At 37.1% G+C, this 16,574-nt stretch overlaps 1 long non-coding RNA gene across 1 annotated transcript in view; it reads left to right on the top strand.

Moving 5' to 3' along the window:
* Positions 1–12,004: 12,004 nt before the first annotated feature.
* Positions 12,005–16,574, top strand: part of LOC101412439 (uncharacterized) — a 107,177-nt gene continuing 102,607 nt past the window's right edge. Inside the window, exon 1 of the long non-coding RNA XR_009186948.1 lies at positions 12,005–12,102. This is a non-coding gene — a long non-coding RNA (uncharacterized lncRNA). The remainder of the gene's footprint in view (positions 12,103–16,574) is intronic.

The following is a 16,574-nucleotide window of genomic DNA, read 5'->3' as shown; positions in this document are numbered from 1 at the left end:
CAGGACTCAGGAATGATTTTGAGAAGGAAAAATGGTTTATTGACGGCCGGCCGGACTCGGGAGCTTTCTGTTTGAATCCCGAGCCCCGAACAAGATTTTCAAACTGTCTTTTATACAGAGAGGGAAGGCCAAATGGTCCCTTTGTTTCAGTTCTCAATAGGCTTCAATTAGCATATATCTCTTTCACATCTTAGGTAAGCTTTTAGCAAGGACTCCAGACATTTTAGATAAGCCTTGGTTTTTGCATTTCCCCTAAATACTTAAAGTTTATAGCCCTTGCTTTGTTAAACATTTCCTGGGACTGGAGCCTGCTGTCACCGTCCCTAAGGGCAGGACTGCAGCCTCTTACCGTTCCACACCCACAAGTCAAACAACTTAGTTATTTCTGAAGAGACACAAGTCAAACAGCTTAGTTATTTCTGAAGAGACAAAGAGCCTTCCACCCATAGCCCACATCATTCCCCCCTTTCTGCCAAAGATTAACTTGCTAAGCTTTGGCATAATTATTGTTGGAGCTATGAGGTGGATGGCTGTTTGTTGTTTTGATTGATTATTTATCAGTCTTTAGTACAGCATCAGGACTGTTTTTAGAAGTTTAGAGCTTTTCATTCTGGACAGCAGAATCTTGGGCAGGGGCCTCCTGCAGTTATTCTGTTGCCACTGGCACTCACGTGGATTTCCAGTCAGGTTCCAGATCCATCTATTACTTTTATTTTACTCTTAAAGAGTTTACACCTTTAATTTAAAAGGGGTGCTGAAGGGAGACGATCTCTTTTCTGTAACTGCTTCCTGCTGGCCATGGGCTGTAGTCATTGCCTAATAAGGTGTAAAAACTCTTTAATTTATTCTAACTGGAGGAAGATGGATCTGGCATTCTGTACGAAGTTGGATGAAGTTTTCATATGGTTAATAAGATGTTCACTCTGAAAGAAACAAACTTAATTAAAAATTTGGAATACCCGTTTTTAAAAGAGGACACATTGGATTACAGAGATAGACAAGATTAGATGCCTATAAAGATGGCATTCCTTAAAAGCTGGTGGGAACAGCATATATATTCTTTTTTAAGTTATCCATCTTTAGAGAGAAATTGCAACAGACACTTAGCTTTGTCTGAAGACACATTCCAAGCTGTTCAATGATTGACACTCATTCGCTCTGTCAGATGCTCCTGGTGAACTGGCACTCCTTGGGCAACTGGCTTCACTCAGGATTAGAACACTAATTTGGAAATACTCTTAGTTTTCACCTGTGGGAGTGATCAGAACTACAGAATAAAGATTTTTACACCTTGGTTTTCATTGTACAATTTCTAGCAATTTTGACTTGTTCAATAGGTGACTCACCCATCAGCAAGCAAGCCTCACTTTTGCTAACTGAGACTGGCTGAGACTGCCACCTTATTCTATAGACATGTTATTAACTGTTTAGAAAATGATTTTACCAGGAATTTAACATGTCTAATATACTTCTGCACTTGATCCAAAATAGAAAAGATAACATTACAATTATTAGGCATATATTTAGTACAGGATAAAAGTACAGCACTTAATATTAACTAATGTATTACTTAATGCATAAGGATTCAGAGTTGCCATTATTAGTTTTGAGTTTCAGGTTTGTAATACTTTACATGTTATCTCTCCATGAGAGCAGGCCATAATGCCAATTGTGTTTAAGTTTTACTTACAGTCTCCTGGTATCATGGCTCCACTTAGCATGTTCTTCAACGCAGTGAGCAAGTTGCAGCATCCTTCCAGTATTCCAGAGATTTTCCAGTATTCTACTAGCCTGGTGCATAGTGCTCTCTGGCACCATGGAACAGTGCCAGTCTGGAGGCGATATCCATTGTACACTTGTACCGAGTCATTATTGGCTGCAGGAGCTTGAAACTGCAATATAGTTTCCATCGACTTCAGGAGCAGAACCAGAGACTGATATAGCACATATTTTTAATTGAGGGGTCAGTGACCAGCCTAGCCAATAACTCACATGGAGAGGCCACCTGTAATGTATACAAGGCCTGGTTCGAATGCACAAGAGTTTGACAATGTTAAAGTCTATTCCTTGTTTTATATATATTTTAAACAACTTAACGCAATACATATATCAAATGACTATTTACTTACACAATTTTACTATGAAGATAACAGTAGGTGCTTTACTTTAGTAATAGAGGAAAAATATTATTTTTCATTGTTAGAATGAAAACAATTTTTCCAATAGAATCAAGACAACTTTTTATTACCATTTACTTAAATGTGTATTTTGCAGTGGCCTTCAGACAGGTTTATTATCATGAAGTTATTTCTGCTACCAATACCAATCTAAGTTTCTTTAGTTAACAATAACTTCTACAACTAGAACTATTTAAACATTTTCAGTTTGGAAGATGTTTTACAAACTCTTTATAATTGACTATAACCACATTGACTAGCCACCTCATGTTTAAATAAACTTACTAAATTACAATTACCAATGAAAGAAATTTACTCTCTATTTAAGAGAGCATATCTACAATCTTTTCCCTTTAGCCTAATTTCACCAATGTGAACTTACAATTTTCACTTACAATTTTCATTACTGTAAAGATTTTGTACATATGTTAATTTAGTTTATAAATTAACTATGGGAGATTACACTCAAGTTAAATAAAATTGAAACCATAATAGTTTATGCAAGGAATGTTCTCTTTTTCCCTTACAGGAAGCTAAAAACTTCTTTTCTTTAAGTTATGAAAATTATTAATTTAAAAGCATAACTGACTACCAGGTTTTAAAACACATGCATACTGACTTCCAGGTTTCAAAACACATTACACAATTACTTAATTTTTTAAAATCATAACCCAGGAAAGATCTCTCCATAGTTTTTATGGACTTTCCTTTTCTTACTGAAATTTGTTAATAGAGCCACTAATTACCTTATCTTGTTGGAAAGAAATCTTCTGGAAGAAAATAAGGCTCACCAGATTGTGGAGAAGAAAATACCTTATTCTCAATCTTGCAAGAAGGGGCGCAGAGCCAGATATGGCTGGTGCCCCGAACAAAGAAAAATGACACAATTTATACCCCTAAGCCTAGCATGCAAGCTCTTCCTGTTTTTCCATAGATTGGATACTTCAGAAGTTACAGCTTATCTGAGATTTAACTTTCCCACGCAAAAGTTTGATTTAACTGCTTCTTCTATCACATTCCAACCATTTTAGTTTTTACCTGCTCCCCCCCTTTGTCAAATAAGGAATAGAATTTAGTGCTGAAATGGCACCGACTTAGTTAGCTCCTTCTTGGGCATCCTTCCACTGCCCATAGGACTGGCCTAAACTGGTCTCCTCCACTGCTGTCCAACCCGGGAGTGGGAGACTGAGGCAGCAGGCCGCCGGGTTACATCAACGTTTTTCTTCTGTGAAAATTAACCTAATCTTTGTTTTGTTGTTTTTTTTTTTTTTTTCAATTTATGGCTGACAAAGGTTTAAACTGGGAAATTACCAGGCAAACTGATTCTTAATTCCCTAGCCTAGTAGATAGGTTTAATCTGCCACACCTAGTCTTGCCTTAAAAGCTCTTGCAAAGAGGAGGCCCTTTCCCAATTGTTTCCATAATCAGATTTCTATGACTTTTTCATCCTGCTTAGTTCAATTTGGGCTTTAAGAATATTTATAAATATAACTGCATATTTAATTTTTAACAATTTGAGCAAATAGGCAGACATGAATAGTTTGACACAACAACATGACTTTAGTTACTTTAAACTTTTCAAAGACTTTTGAAACTCTTCTTAATTTGCACTATGACCATGCAGTTTACCACAAGAATTTTCTTTCTTACTTAATGGATTGTAATAACCAAAATGTTCTCAATGCCTTAGCACCATTTTGTTTTAGAACTTTATATTTTACTTTGAAATTAGCAGAATTTTGGATAAGTAACAAGATTAATTTTATATATATTTACTGAGGCTATTTGAAGCCTCAGGGAGACAGACTGCTTTCTCTCATGAATTGCCACTCTTAGGAACACTGACCGTCAAGGCAGGAGACTTCTCCCCCTCCACCCCCCTTTTGATTTTGGAGATAATAAAACTCCAGTGGCCATTTAACCTTATTCTATCAGGCAGCCATTTATTTAGTTTACACTTGAATTCATGAGAGAAAGGGTTACTAATACCAGAAGAGGAGACAGTGATGTCCCAGCTCTTCTCAATTATGAAATAACCGTAGGCAAAGGCAAAGGGTGAGGTTAGGCTTGAAGTAACCATAAACAAAGGAAAGGTTAGTGTAGAATTTACACTTAAATAATAGTTTCAGGCTAAATTCACCCAGCTATAATCTCAGTTATTGTCTTTCCACTGTTTTACAATATAAATGCATTTATAAATGATTTTAACTCTTAGTTACAGTTTTTATTAATTTTTTAAAACCTATTAATTTTATAACACCTTTAAATACCTTTCATTCAACTTATAACATATTAAATGAACTTAACCATTACTTTAATTTTTCCTTTAAAGTGAAAGAATAAATCTCTTGCAGTTAGTTTGAAATAAAAGGCTACTTTTCAGGATTTGATTTCTAGAACATAAAATGTTCTTTTAAAAGAACTCTTCTTCAAACATTGAGGATATGATGAGGTTAAAGCACAAGAAGCTATTGATAAAATATTTTCTTTGTATATTGATCTTACTCAATTTAATCATAAAAATTTCCCTTCCACAAACCTTCTACACTTTCAGTATTCATTCAGGTTCTGTCCCACACTCTACTCTTTCCAATAATCAATCATTTTATCTTAGGACAAAATCATCTTCTGTTGCCTTAACAATAAAAACACACTCCATATATCCCACATACTAAGTTACCAGGCAAACGTCTTGCAACATAAAATTGCCATTAATACTAACCAAGTTTGTTAAAATAATGAACTTTTCTTCACTTTAAATACTTAGTAGCATGTAATACCAGAAACAGTTTTTTTGGAAGCAAGTTGGCAGGGGAGATTGGCTGCCGAATAAGTTTGTTATAAAATTGCCTTTTATTATTATTATTATCAATTCAGTTTTGTTAAATAATGACTTTTTGCAATTAGCCACTTAAATACCTTAAACAATGCTTTGTAAAACTTTTATATTTATACCCTTAACACAAATTTTACCTTCACAGAACATTCTCTTACTTAAGGTTACTACAATACCTTCTAAGAACCTGAGCAGAATGCAAACGTATTTTGGCTTTGACACCCTAAGGAGGGAACTTTACTGCATTTATTCTGATTCTGCTTTTCACCTCCTTCACTTCCCCCCCTTCCAGGCAGTCGGGTGCACAACAAACAGGAATGCGGCTTATGAATAGAAGGGTGGACTCACTGGAAAGGGGCAAGCCGCTCCCCCCTTTCCAGCTTTCAGCCAAAATGGGCAGACAGAACCTACTCAAATTTGGCAACTCTCCCAGGAACCCAGCCGCCCTGACTGGGACATTCCCAACAGACTTGGGTGCTTGGCGCCGACACAGATGGCCTCCAAGCCCCGGCAAAGGGCCAGACCAGAGACAAGACACCAGAACATGCACAAACATCTAGACTCCTCAGCTTTTGCCCCAGAATCATTTCACCCCCTTGCCAATGGCAAGGGAGGGCTCCAGCTCAGCTGTAATTCTACTTCATGTAAGGACACAACTCCAACACTAACATTGAGCTGACACAGACAGAAGCACAAAGGTCACTAATCTGACTCACAAGTTTATATATTTATTTTCACCACGGCTGCCCCCACAGCCATCACAAACCTCAGAACACTTAACATTTGGTATAAAGCAAATTCATTCACAAATTAGCACCATAACAAAAGATTTCAGCTAGACTTTTCCACTGTTTAAACTTTACACCCAGACCAAGCTCCACCAGAAAAGCCGATCCATTTTCCTGTAACCAAGTTTTGTTTTCCTTAATCTAGACCAATTTCCAGGATATTAGGACTCGAACCTATAAATACCCTTCCTATTAAAATCGAGACCCCACTCCTTTAGCGGATATAAGACCAGTACCAGATTCTAACATGCAGTTAGACAAACCCAAAACACCAGGGCTTTTCCCCGGTTTTCCTCCTTTTCCCAAGCCTAGAGAGAACGGCTTCCCCCCAGCCTTCTGGGGCTACTAGGGTTCTCTCGGGAGGTGATCAGCCTCCCCTTCCTAGCAATTAAAGCTAGGGCCTTCCAGACTCTGCTCACCCGGGGAGTCTTACCTTCTTCCCTGTTCGGAGCTCTTTTTCGTTCCCAGAATCTTTCTCTTCAGACCTTCCATTGCCCCTTGATTTTGTCGGGAAGATTCTGGTGGAGCCCACATCTTTTCTGGATTAAATTTAATCCAGGGGCGCCCAGATTTGGGGTTCACCCGAGTCCTCCCGGCTTCCTCGGGGATTTGGAAGGGGCAGCAAAATGCTACCGTCTCTGGCCTTCATTTATTGTCCTTCGTGGTCACCATTAATGTTGTGGAATTTAAGAGAAGTTCAATTATTTTAGTATAGAGAGGCCAGGACTCAGGAATGATTTTGAGAAGGAAAAATGGTTTATTGACGGCCGGCCGGCCGGACTCGGGAGCTTTCTGTTTGAATCCCGAGCCCCGAACAAGATTTTCAAACTGTCTTTTATACAGAGAGGAAAGGCCAAATGGTCCCTTTGTTTCAGTTCTCAATAGGCTTCAATTAGCATATATCTCTTTCACATCTTAGGTAAGCTTTTAGCAAGGACTCCAGACATTTTAGATAAGCCTTGGTTTTTGCATTTCCCCTAAATACTTAAAGTTTATAGCCCTTGCTTTGTTAAACATTTCCTGGGACTGGAGCCTGCTGTCACCGTCCCTAAGGGCAGGACTGCAGCCTCTTACCGTTCCACACCCACAAGTCAAACAACTTAGTTATTTCTGAAGAGACACAAGTCAAACAGCTTAGTTATTTCTGAAGAGACAAAGAGCCTTCCACCCATAGCCCACATCAATACAACTGACCTCTGTTTATGGCTACTTTGGGTTTATCTAGTGCTTACTGTAATGGTAATAGTTATTACTTAAACTTATCCTATAGTTATTTTATAACTAATTTCACCCCTGGTCTTCAACTATTGTTATGGTAATTATAAACTGCATTTGCATTTGCCTTAGCTTACGGTTCCACCCCTTAACAATTCAACTTAATAATTAAACTTTAAAAACTTATAGTTAAATTAAAAAGAAAGGGGTTTATGCTTATCACTTTCGTGCCATTCTAAATATTTTTGGTCTTCTCATTTCCTCTTTACCCTTTTAAAGGAAAAGCTGTCTTTTTCCTTGACTTTTAAAATAATATAAATTAATTCTAATTGGCCATTTCCACCAGGAATCAGAAATAACTGTTGCCAGGTTTTCCAAGAGAGGCAATACTATTCCCACTGTACCAAGTCTTACTAAGCAACCTCTCCCATTGTTCAGGCTGTCTCAAAGGAAAAAATGAGTAAAAGCTTCCCGGTTTCTTTCCAGTCTAAACAGAAGCCCTAATGCTTGCCAGGTTCCCTCTAAACTGTAATATAACCGGGAAAGCCAGTGAGGGAACTATATTTTAAATTAACTAGCAAAAAAAAAAAAAAAAAAAAAAAAGAAGTGTTTTAAATAACTAAATGGTATTTCTGTATCAAACTATTCATGTCTACCTATTTGCTGAAATTATTAAAGTTAAATATACAGTTATGTAAGTAATATATATTCCTAAAATCCAAATTAAACTAAATGGTATAAAAGGTCATGTAAAAATCTAAATACAGAACTGTTAAAAAGCTATGAAATCCTTATTAAATTATAATTAAAACAGGTTAACTAACTGCTTTATATTCCAGAGCCTAGAATTATCAAAAACAAAAGTTTTAAGCCCCTGTAAAAAAGAAAACAATGTTCTTTGTTTAATCAATAACAATTTCAACTTGTTTAGCTTAAGTATTATCTCTTTAGTTTATAAAATACCAGGTTAATAAGTTAACATTATATGTGTTAAGTCTTTACAATAATTAAAAACTGTAAGCTCATGTTTAATAAAATTAAATTAAGTATAAAACTGCTCTCTCTTAAATGCATAGAGTAAATGCCATTGGTCACTAATTGTAATCTAAAATAAATTTGCCAGTCTATATTTGTGGCCAATTATAAAAAGTTCATAAGAACGTCTTCGAAACTGAAACATTTAAATTGCTCTAATTCTAAAGATCCATATTAACTAAAAACCTGGATTAATATTAATAGCAAGAAGTAACTTCATGGTAATGAAACCTGTCCAAAAGTCACTACAAGGAGGATATTTAAATGATAGTAATAAAAAGTTACCTTAGTTCTGTTGGGAATCATCCATATCCATTTTAACAATGAAGAATAGTTTTTTCCTCTACTACTAAGGTAAAATACCTGCTAATATCTTCATGGTAAAAGTGTAAAAATAAACAAAGTAATCTGATATGTAACATAATGCATTGAAAATATTAAAAAAAAAAAAAAATATATATATATATATATATATATATATATCAAGGGATAAACTTCAACATTGTCGAACTCTCTTGTGCATTCAAACCAAGCCTTGAATACATTGCAGGTTGCCTCTCCATGTGCGTTATTGGCTAATTTGGCCACTGATCTTTAAAACAATAAAATATTTACTACCTTTCTGGTCATGGTCCTGAAGTGAATGGAAACTACTTTGCAGTTTCGAGCTCCTGCAGCAGCCAATAGTGGCTAAAAACAGCCAAATGTACAATGAATATCGTCTTCAGACTGGCACTGTCTCATAGTGGCAGAGAGTGCTATGCACCAGGCTGGTAAAATATACTCCCTAGTTTCTCTCTAGGATCAATGATACTGCAGCTTCTGTGAAGAACATTCAAAGTGGAGCAGTAAATACCAGAATACTGTAAGTAGAACTTAAACACCATTGGCATTATGACCTGCTCCCATGGAGTGATAACATGTAAAGTATTACAAACCTGAAACTTAAAACTATTAATTGCAACTCAAAATCCTTATGCATTAAGTAATAATATTAAGTGCTGTACCTTTATCCTGTTCTAAATATATGCCTGATAATTATAATGTTATCTTTTCTATTCTAAATCATGTACAAAAGTACATTAGACATGTTAAAACTCCTGGTACACTTCAGTTTCTAAATAGTTAATAAACATGTCTATAAAATATAGCCATCCTAACTAGAAACTATGGGGCCACCAGTGGCTTAAAGGTAATCGGTTAATTAATACCAGGCTCAGCCACCCTACTACTCTACTGTGCTCTACTGTGTAACAAAACAAGGCTTGCTTACCAACAGTGGGTCACCTATTAAACAGTCAAAATTATCAGAAATTATTCAAGTAAAACCAAAATGTAAAAAACTTTATTCTGTAGTTCTGATCAGTCCCACGGCTAAAAGAATTTCCAACTTGATGCACTAGTCCTGAATGAAACCAACTTCCCAAGAAGGTGCCAGTTCACCAGGAACACCTGACAAAGCACATGAGTGCCAATCATTAAACAGCCTGAAATGCATCTTCAAAACAAAGCTAAGCACCTAATACTGTTATCTATTACAATATCTCTCTAAACACAAAATAACTTAAAATATATATATATATACTGTACCCCACCAATATTTTACAAAAGTGCCATCTTTGCCAGCACCTATCTCTGTAATCCAGTGTCCTCTCTTAACAAACAAGTACTCCAAAATTCTAATTACATTTGTTTCTTTCAGAATGGATATCTTATTAGCCACATGAAAACTTCATCCAACTTCATACAGAATACTAGATCTTTCTTCCTCCAGTCAAAATAAAATAACAAAGGTTTTACACCTTGTTAGGTAAGAACTACAACCCATGGCCAGCAGGAAGTAGTTACAGAAAAGAGATCTTCTCCCTTCAGCACCCCTTTAAGATTAAAGGTGTAACCTCTCTAACAGTAAAATAAAATTAATAGATAGTCTGGAACCTGGCAAGAAATCCATGTAAGCAGGATTCTGCTGTCCAGGGCAAGAACTTCTTTTGGAAACAGGATAAGCCCTGCATGTTAACCAGGAACTTTGTCTTTAGGTTCTGGAAAATTGATAAGTGGGCTAATCTATCAAAACAACAAATAGCCACCCACCTCATAACTCCAACAATAATTATGCCAAACCTTAGCTAGTTAAACTGGCATAAAGAGGGGAATAATATAGGCTATGGGTGGGGGCTGTTTGTCTCTTCATAGACAACCTGAGCGGTGTGAGTCGGATGGTGAGAATTGCAGCCCTGCCCTTGGTAACCATGGCAACAACCCCAGGCCCGGAAAAACAGTTAAGCAATGTAAACTCTATAAACTTTAAATATTCAGGGAAAATGCAAACCAAATGTGTTAAAAGTTTACCTGGAATGTATGAAGTTCATGCTAAAAGCTTACCTAGAATCTGGGGGCTATGTGTTAATTCAAACTTACTGAGCACTAAAACAAAGGACCATTTAACTCTTCCTCTGTATGAAAAGAACTCAAAAATCTTATTGGGGCTCGGGTTTTGAACAGAAAGCTCCTGAGCCCAGTCAGTAGTAAATAAATTCTTTTATTCTTCCCAAAAATTATTACTGAGTCCTGGCCTTTCCATACTCAAATAATTGAACCTCTATTGACTTCTACAGCAGTACTTCAGTAACTTCTTTTCAAAGGGAAGACATTTTCAGGATGTCCCCAACCCTGAAGTTTTTGTCTTCACACCCCAAGAAGATTCCTATAACCCCTGGCACCTGCATCGCACTTTAACGGTAAATGGGTGGCTACTTTCCAACAACAGAACCTGGTATTTTCAACATTTCAGTGTGGGGAGAGTGATAGATCTTAAATTCCAGGATTGCATGTATATGTGGTATAGTAAATTAACACAGGTGTCATTTCCCTGAGGCTTCATTAACTCCTCATCCAGCCCTCCTTCCAGATTTGAGCTCAATGCTCTTCAGTCCTCCTCTGTAACCCAAATCTTTACTAGCATACTCAATTTAACTTAAATTTAATATTTTGTATTGAAAATCTGTCTCTTCACACATATGGTTCACCCACTAAAATGGCAGACGCTCAAGAACGATGGCAGCAGTTTCTTTACCTATATGTCCTAGTGTCTAGCGTAGTACTTGGCCCAAATTAGGTACTCAAGGCCCCTATTTGTTGAATTAGACTGTATTTATTCAGTTTTGTATTTTCCCCATCAAATCAAACTCTTGGACAATAGTCTTTGCCCTATGGTCCATTACATATTTTATACCCACTATAGCATTATAATAGGGCTCCCCAAGAATGAGGTTAAGAGAGTCCACAAGATCCCTGAATTGATGCACAAAATGCTGGTTATGTGAGCAGATGAAACGGCCCTTTCAGCAATGCCATCCCATGAGACGGGCCTTCTGATCACGTCCGGCTCCACTGCTGGCGGGAATGCCACACATGTCCTTAGACATTTTTGACAGGGTCGAGGTTCAACTTCCCATGGAGCAGAAAAGAAGATGATGGCAATTTATTTCTGAGAAGCAATTGGATGTCTTCATCATGTCACTCTTGAATGGCCACAGTTACTTTTTCAATAATGAAAGGTCTAATTGCTTTGGGTTCCAGTTTCTATTTTCAAGCTGGTCTGGGGCATTAGTGTCTATCTCCATTAGCCTTTTGCTGGAATAGGAAGTTATTTGTGTGATACTTTTGCTGCCAGCTGCATTACAAAAATGTTGATGGCCAGTATTTTGGCCTGAGATAATTGGGTGCTTTCAGTGTTAGGACTGCCAAGTTGTTAATTAGCTTGATGTAAGGACTACAATCCACTTTTTATTTTCATTTCAATCTGCCAGCATTATCTTCTTTTTAAGTAGTTCTCTGTTAAAGTGTTTTGAGAAGTGCTTGTTTTCCCAAAATAATCATCCTAGATTAGGATGAGTTATAAACAGCTGCCTCGAGTAAGAGCTGATTTAGTCCATTACTTGAAGCATGAACCAAAACATCATTGGTGCACAGAGAATTTATGGGAAAATCCACTTTTGCCACGCTCTGACAACAGCAGCACAAATCAAGGTGGTGTGCTGGGACTAAGGTAATTTTACTATTCACAGAACTTTTATATCTAATGGTTTCTTGATTAGCAGAGAAAAGAAACTACAGATACCAAGAATCAAGTCTAACAAAGAGGAGGAAGCTAAACTGCTTATTCCTTTACTGTGGACTTATTGATTTTTCTTTTGTTCCCCTTTCTCTATTCTAAAATGCTGATATTGTTAAGTAATGTTTCACTCCAATGACAACCTTCACATGGGGTTAGGATTTCCAGTGCATGTTCCAGCTTTCATCACTTATTTTACTGATAGATTTTAAGATTCCAGATTGACTTTTCAGCGTTGGCAGCTAGCAAATAATCATGGGATTTGAAAATGGCATGGCCCTGACAGCAAAGTCTTTGAACACATTTGAAACTCAGGAATGGCTGGAGCTGCCACATGTTGTGATAGCTTCTGTTCTAAAGAAAAGAATCGATGCAGCATCATGCCCAGGAAAGGTAGATAGTGATTGTTAGAGTTATAATCCTCATCAATGATAATGATGAAAATGCTAATGACAGCAATGCTAATGTTGGCAAAGAAAGATGGCATAATGTCTGATTCTCAGATTGAATTATTGTTAGATTATAGTGGCAGAAAGCATTGTATATTTTGCCATAGTGGATTATATCATTGGACAGAGACCCATATAATGAGAGTGAAGGTATACCCACATCCTGGGGAGGACTGATGTTCTCAAATAGAGGGAATTGTATCTCTCGAGAGAAATGGTGGCTCCCAATGCATTAGGGCAGTTGAGTATGTCAAGCCCTCAACACGTTGCAAGTATCTCTGAACATGGCCCTTCAAGCAATGAAGATTGACTGTCACCGTGGGCCCTAAGGGGAGGGGGAAAGAGGTGTTGAATAGATGGAATCAATGTACCTGTGTGGGCAATAGAAGTGTTCCACAAGATTATGCAAGGATGGATATAAAACGTTAAATTACACCAAAAATGTATAGGGGCTGATAGGCTAAAATGTAAATCATAATGTAAAACATAAGATAACTAAAACTTTAGAAAATTGTATAGTCTAAAATATAAGCCACAATATAAATCCAAATGTTACCTTGTTTGAAAACTATTGTCTCAATATTTGTACATCAGTTTCATTAAATATAGTATGAACATGAAAAAAAAGAAAACATTGTATAATGAAAAGGGTTTAGACGCGAAGGCTGTCAAGAGACTTGAGTTTTAGACATGCTTATCGCACCTATCATTTCTATTACTTTAAGAAAATCAAGTAATTCCTCTGGGTGTCATTTTTCTCTAGAGGGATTAGCTGTAAATGTGCATAGGGAAGTTTATCAAGGTGATAGAAATGATCTGAATGATTGTGGCAATGGTTATGCAACTCAATGCATTCACTACAAATTATTGAATTTTACTGAAAATGGGTGAAATTTATGATGTGTAAATTACATATCAATGATGTCAGATAACAAAGTCTATTCATTCTTTCAACCACTGAATGACAAATACTGTCTTCAAAGAGCTCACACTCTAAAGTAGGAAATGAGCAAAGATGTTGACAATAGTACTACCTGTAGTCACAATATAACCAGCATACTATGCATTAATTCTGTTCCAGACACTCTTCTAAGCACTTTACACTTATTGACCATTTTAATCCATGTAACTATTATCATCTCCCTTCCAGAGAAGAGGAATGTGGTGTACAGTAAAGTTAAGTAACTTGCAGAAGGTTGCACGCCCCTTAAGTGATGGAGTCAAGCTTTAAGCCCTGACCTCTGGCTCCAGAGTGTGACCTGTTAATCAGCACCTGAGCGGTTTCTCAAGGGCAATGTGCATAAAAGCTCAAGGCATTATGGGAGGTGCAGGGGAAGAGTACCAGCAACATTGCTGGTCGGGAAAGGTTTTTCAAAGGAGCTTTGAAAGATATGTTAAAGAACTGAGTAGGGATTTGCCAAACAAAGAATGGAGGTGAGGCCATTCTAATATGAGGAAATAGCATGTGCAAAGACACAAAGGAAAAAAATAAAAATAAAAATTCACCAGACTCCCTTCAAAGTCCTAAAAGTTGAAAAGTCTGGAAGTAAAGTTAAGTGAGTGAGGAGAGAGTTTTAAAAATGCAGGGGAAACAATAGTGGAAAAAGTCTGGGCATTTTATTACCTACAATTTAAAACATTCCTTAGATAACCTGTTGTAGATGAAGCCAAAGAAGGAAATTCAATCATTTTATCCAATCTAATGGTGCTGTTTCCTGGTCTGCAACTTTTCCTTTATGAGCTACCTGGTGTGGAGAAGGTTGGAAGTATGACAGTGCCTTTCTGAATATAAAGGAATCCCTTGCTCAGCCACCTGGGGCTCTTCAAGCCAAGGTGAAGTCTTCCTCTCTCTTTTTATTTCAGCCAGAGAGGAAGGAGGGAAATGAGAAAGACATGAAGATAGCAAGCGTATGAGGAACTCCAGATTCAATACAGTGGCATTACTTTATCGAGGTGGTCTCATCTGCACGCAAACAAACCTCCAGCAAACTTCAACAAGATAATCAATTGCATCAGCCAAGTGCTGTAGTTAAGATTTTTAAAAAATATTTAAATCCCTTGCCTGCTTTGGATAATATCCTCTTCTTGTTCATAGTTATTATTTGTTAGTCATCTTTTGGGCTTATCTATCAATTCACTTGTTTTTCTGGTTCCTATTTCAGAATTGGCTTTATTTCACCTTTGTTTCTGTATTTTTGGTTGGCTTTTTTTCCTAAATTTTTAAATCGAAATCTTAATTTGTTAATCCTCCTTTTTAATAATTTGACAATGGAACACTGTAAGGCAATCATTTGTTCTGGAAGTATAGCTTTGGCTAGAATTTTTAAGTTTTAATACACACTTAGTTGTGACTAGGTGGTGAGTAGACTCAACTCAGTGAGATATACACATGCAAAATTATTCACAATGAATAGGTACTAATTATGTCAAGCTGGCAACAGAAAGAGAGGGGAATTCCAACCCTTTAAACTGAGGGGGCTCAGGGACCTTGACTACACCAACATTGAAAAGTTTGCTTCCCGCCTCACTCTCTGACCACAAAAGAATACCAGGGTTGGCATGTATATCTTCAGCAAAGTCTGTGAAATTTATGACTTTGATAAGGAAGTACATTCATTAGAAAAAATGGGGAGAGTTCAGCTTTGGGCAGAGAGAGCACTGACCAATCTGAGTAGAACATAGAACCTAAGATGGGAGAATAAGGAATACGTCTATAATGAAACAAATAATTGAATGTTGGCACTATGGTGGCTGTTTGGTTGGAAGAAAGGATTGAAGGGTAAAAACCCTCCCTGTCTTGCTTCTGTATTCTTGAACCAATGTGGCTTCTTTTTCATTACCTGGCATGCTGAAGTGGCAATCCACAAGTAATTGGGCAACTCTGAGAAATACGGATAATATCTAAGCTATGCTGAATTGCCATGCACATTGAGGTCGTCATTTGAGGGTGGAATTCACTGACCCCCGTATTTTACATGAGTCTCTCAATCCCCTTCCATCCATTTTCTTAAACAATCCATCCCTCAACACTATTTACGATGCTGCAGAAGTCAAGCCAGATTGAAATGTGGATCCATGCTTGGATTGAAGCTGCTGTTAGTACAGTCTGAGCAAGTGTGATAAATAAGTTCCATGTTTCTCTAGGTGTCTCTGCATGTAAATTGATGACTGCTGCCCAGGGGAATGAACAGGGCCTGAAAACATGAGGAGAGATTATTTTAAGTGTGACAAGGCCATAATCTGTAACAAGAAACATCTATCACTGTCACCCAGGAGAACCATGGTGCTAGGGAGACACTGCTTGGAAAAGGTCTCCCACTCTGAGGCTGACAGTGCAGTCTCTTTAGCTCAACTCCGTTTGTTTCCTTCAAGAAAGCACTTTTATTCAAATTTGACAAACTAATTACTACTACCATTTGGCTTTGAATGACTCAATTATGGCTGCAGTCACTTGGTTTAGTAATTACTAAAATTATGGTTTGGGCCCAAGGCCAGCTCTATCTTTCCTCCTTTCCTCATGGTAGCTTGGAGAAGCAATTTTATAGGAAAATAGATGATGATTCAGGAACCAGGTTGCAGCAATTCATTTTAAATGACCTCAGTCAATGGGAAAATAAAACTGAACAGTTTGGCTTGAGAATAGGGCTAATTTTTTTCTTTTTAAGATACCTGGCACTAATATAAACTTAGTTTCCAAAGATAATTCTAGGCTCATTATTAATGACACAAAAACTACTTTTTTTCCTTTTCACTCTTGTTCTCACCCTAATCTTATTAGAGTTGAAATTTCTAAGTTATTATTAGAAATTTCTAAGTTATAACTAAGAAATTTCATGCTGCAGATAGGTTATCCATAGTGTTTTGGTCTAACTAGAGCAAAGTTTCTGGTTCTTAACACCTCTTTCCCAGGTGGGTATTGGAGAGAAGGAAGCCTTGAGGCTGTATTCAGATTTTAGA

This window comes from Dasypus novemcinctus, chromosome 8 (genome assembly GCF_030445035.2).
Source record: "Dasypus novemcinctus isolate mDasNov1 chromosome 8, mDasNov1.1.hap2, whole genome shotgun sequence".
Taxonomy (NCBI): Eukaryota; Metazoa; Chordata; class Mammalia; order Cingulata; family Dasypodidae; genus Dasypus; species Dasypus novemcinctus.
Note: the sequence above shows the minus strand (reverse complement) of the source record. Positions and strands in the feature narration are given on the sequence as shown.